Here is a 4,504-nt window from a genome sequence, read left to right on the forward strand (position 1 = left end):
TAATTGCTAACATCCCATTCATTTGAACTTTGGTGGATATTTGTCTCATTTGGCAATCATACTACATCTCCCTATATTTATATAAAGTTAAATTCAATTTGGTACAAGTTTTGACATTCGTAGGTAAGGCAGGAAGCTAAAAAAATATAGACTTTATGTTAAGTATGTACTTGTTGTGTGTGTTTTCTGTTTGTATACTTTAGTTTTGGTTGGTAAACAAATCTGTCTAGCTGCTTTCATAACACATTCTCCTTATTCACAACTTAAAGATTAAAAGAGTAATTCAAACATTGTGTCATCAAAAAAGAACATTGAATGAATACCTTGTTGTTAAAAGAATGATACACATAAAAAATTCACTGAAACTTACATCATCAAAATACTTGATTTTTCACTGATACATGTAACATCTATGTTCCAAACGACAATCGGAGTTCACTGAGGAATCCATGTGCCCCTCTGCTTGCCGACATGTTTCAAGGAGGAGGATTTCATACAAAAGCTTCTCAAGAATAATAACACAAATAAGTGGTAGTAACCTTCAACTTCACGTTCAGTATGTATATTGTGTCATTTCATTGAATTGTTCAAGGTTTGATGACTATGTTGACTGCATGTATCTTTGTGAATTTGATATAAATGTACATGTACCACAAGTACCATGACGGGTGCCTCTAGTAGAACAGGATATGTTTACACTTTCAGAAATCTGAATATTTACCTCCCCGCACCCTTCCCTGTTATTGGCGGAGGTTGTGTTGTTCGATTTCATCCTATACAAGAAACAGCATTTAAAACAAAACAAAAACATTGATCAACCCAAAAGCAATTCTCATTTGTGTACTTTATCATGATTAATTTTGTTCTTATTGCTTTTCATGAAAAAAGTATATGTTTTTCGTGTTCAATGGTACCGCTTTCAAACTATTGCAATACCATTATATACATTCTTGATTTATCTAGGATATATGATGACGCTCTTACTACATAACAATGCTATTTATGGCAAAAACTGCTTAATTAATAAGGCTCGTATTGATTCTATTAAAAATACGTTGTCTGTTCATTGAGTGACTAGTGACCTTAACACAATTTTAATTATAAAATACGTATGGTGATTGCTGATATAACTTCAAAATTCAACTCCATTTGGTCCCTTGGACAACTGAATGGATCTAACAAACTCGAATACTTATACAAAAGATAAAATATCTTTTAAAAGACACGGTATAAAGCATCTGTATTTTTGCTTATGTTCTTAAGATAGTGAAATGATATAGATGGTTAAATCGTTTCAGCTGAATGACCTTACTTTTGCCCAAAAGCCCTTATTTGTTTAATGTAGTAGTGAAAGATTCGAAATAACACGAGACTAGATGTATACATTACCAGACACTGGCTGAAATGTGAAAATCAAAAGTTGCCTTAAACAAAGGCAACAGTAGTATACCGCTGTTCGAAATTCATAAATCGATTGAGAAAAAAAATCCGGGTTACAAATTAAATCTGAGGGAAACACATCAAATATAAGAGAACTACGACACAACAGAAACACAACATTAAAATGTAACACACACAGAAACGAACTATAATATAACAATGGCCATTTTCCTGACTTGGTACAGGACATTTTAAGGAAACTTTGATTCTGATACAAATTTAAAAAAATCAAAGGGAATATGACCGTTTTACGTTACACTCAAAAGATACAATACTCTTTCCTAACCTTGACGACAAACATATTGTTACACCAGACCAAGCCACAAATACTATAACATGTAGGGGCAAATAAACATATACACCTTAGTCTCGGAAAATAATATTTGAATTAGTCTTTTTTAGCTTAAAACTAGTAATCTTAGACTGGAATTGTGTGACTTATGCTAGTTATTTTTTTGCTTCATTCCAATGTGTTTTTTTCAGTTTGTTTTTATGTCGTGCTGTTGCATCACTATCCCAGTTAAGGGAGGGTTGAGTGCTCACAAACATGTTAACCCTTCCACATTATATATGTGACTGTCCCTAATCAGGAGCATGTATTTCAGTGGTTGTCATTGGCTGTTTTCTATTATTTTTGTTTAGCCATTAATCATGTTGCTGATTTTTTCGATTTAATTGTTTCACATTTTATAATGTTGGAATCTTTTATAGTTGACTATACGTTTTGTGTTTTGTTCATTTTTGCAGAGGTAACAGTGACCTATAGTTGTTTATAACTATATTTAGTGACAAAGCATCTGACTGAAAGTTTCCATTCTGGCCGGCGGTTATCAATAAGCTTAAATGACAATCACACCATATCTTCTTATTTTATATTGATAACATGTTGGCATTTTTTGGTGGCCACAGACACTCACTAATGAGAAGCATTATATGTATATTTTAGGTTCCTTCTGAAAATTCAATAAAAGAAGAAGAACTGGATCATCCACTGTCTCCTAATTGTATTAGCATCTGCTAAAATAAGTAAAATTGCTGGTACGGCCGAAATATCAACAATGCGCGTATGCATAAAGTCATTTCATATTTCAATGAATAAGCTATTTACACATACAAACAATTTTAATGAGGATACATTATATATCAATTATAGTGATCTCTCAATTGTATCACTTAAATTGACGTGATCACATTTATGCATTGTTCTAATTACTACGGATTTCTTACCCATGGAAATAGGACCTTTGGTATATTTGGAAAATTTCAGGATTATTGGTCCTCAATCCTATTCAACATCTTTCTTAATTTGGCCTTTTAACTGTCATGATTTTATCGTCACTACTGAGTCATTTGTAGACGAAACACTTATCAAGCGTACACTTTTTGTCTTCATTTTTTTTTTAAAACTTTTATGACTTTTTTTTAGGTGAAAATACAAAACGTTCACCACACTAACATAACACTAATCAGGCAATGTTCTCTATAAAGCACAGTATTTTATAAATTATTTCACTTCCTTTTTTTTTTTAAGAAAGTCTTGTTAATAAGAAATTAATAAAATTATATACACTTGTTTCGTATGCTGTTTTCATCTCTTTTTTATTCGATATATATAATAACTATAAAATGATTTATATATAGACTGAAACACAATTTTTCAAATTTAGTTTGAACATAGCACATAATTATGTCGTCTGGTACTGTTCATAGTGTTGTTGTATTAATATCAGCATCGCTGCCAATTGTACAATTTAGGACCGCTCATTTCTTTTTACGCAGGTTTAAAAAAAACGGGGAAAAATATGCATTCATTACCTTAGCTGTAGTTGGCAAAACTTTTCGGAATTTTGGTCCTCAATGCTCTTCAACTTCGTACTTTATTTGGCCTTTTAACTTTTTTGGGATTCGGGCGTCACTGATGAGTCTTTTGTAGACGAAACGCGCGTCTGGCGTATATACTAAATTTAGTCCTGGTATCTATGATGAGTTTATTCAATTCAGTTTTGGTTGGTTAATTACTGCATGATATTAAACCAGAGTTCAATGTTACTTTTGTACTAAATGCTGAAGATGTATCGTATAGTGAGCAATTACAGGCCCGACATGGCAAAATTTGAAAGCATTCAAACTAGAAAACTAACGGCCTTACTAACGATTGGTTAGATTTGAAAAATGGTGAATACATGTTTAATGTTTACAAACTAATATATATTTGGGCTAACATGTACTTTCAATAAATATAAGGAATCTTTGTCACAGTTTAAATCCGTGTGTTTCACTTGTGCACGTGTCTACTGTACAATCTCAAAAAGTTAAAAGGTTTCATGACCTTATTGTTGCTGTCCTTCTATAAATTTGACATTACCCAGCTCCAGAATAAAAAGGGGATATTTGAGTTCTTAAAAGTGTAGTTGATATCGCAACTTTTGTGCTAGTCCCTAGACGTGTATATCTTATGCTATTCTATTTAGGTATGTATATAGGGGCATTAGGTTTTTAACACTTTCTGTGATGGTTTCTGTACGCTGACACACATATTTTCGAGATTCATTTTGATTTGCGCAAATGGTATTGTGCATGTATACACTTGCCAATCACAAAATCCTGTGCATAGAACCTAAGAATTATGTTCTGACGCCACATCTCATTATTCATTGAAGGATATATCGTAATATCTGAGTAGTCTCAATATTGTAGTACGGCTTAATAAATTACGCATCTATACACTTAAGTAGCTATTGCTATAACAAGTCATGTCTTTGGTTCATCAATGGAAATCTTACGAAAAAAATTGCTATAATATATATTATATAAATTCAAAAATATTCGCAAATATATTATTAACGTATCGGCGAATGTTTTTACTCTTTCTGGGAACATGTGTTAACCGCCAAAAATTTTTACTTAGGCACATATCTAATTGACATTGTATAATTTTCTTGAACATATTACTTCAAAACTTTCATATGTATATATGTAGGTACACTATCGAAATTAACGTTTATAACACGTGGTTTCTAGTGACCAATAAAAACAGGTTTTGAATTTAACTCTGGTTTATTAT

Source organism: Mytilus trossulus, chromosome 9, assembly GCF_036588685.1.
Source record: "Mytilus trossulus isolate FHL-02 chromosome 9, PNRI_Mtr1.1.1.hap1, whole genome shotgun sequence".
Taxonomy (NCBI): Eukaryota; Metazoa; Mollusca; class Bivalvia; order Mytilida; family Mytilidae; genus Mytilus; species Mytilus trossulus.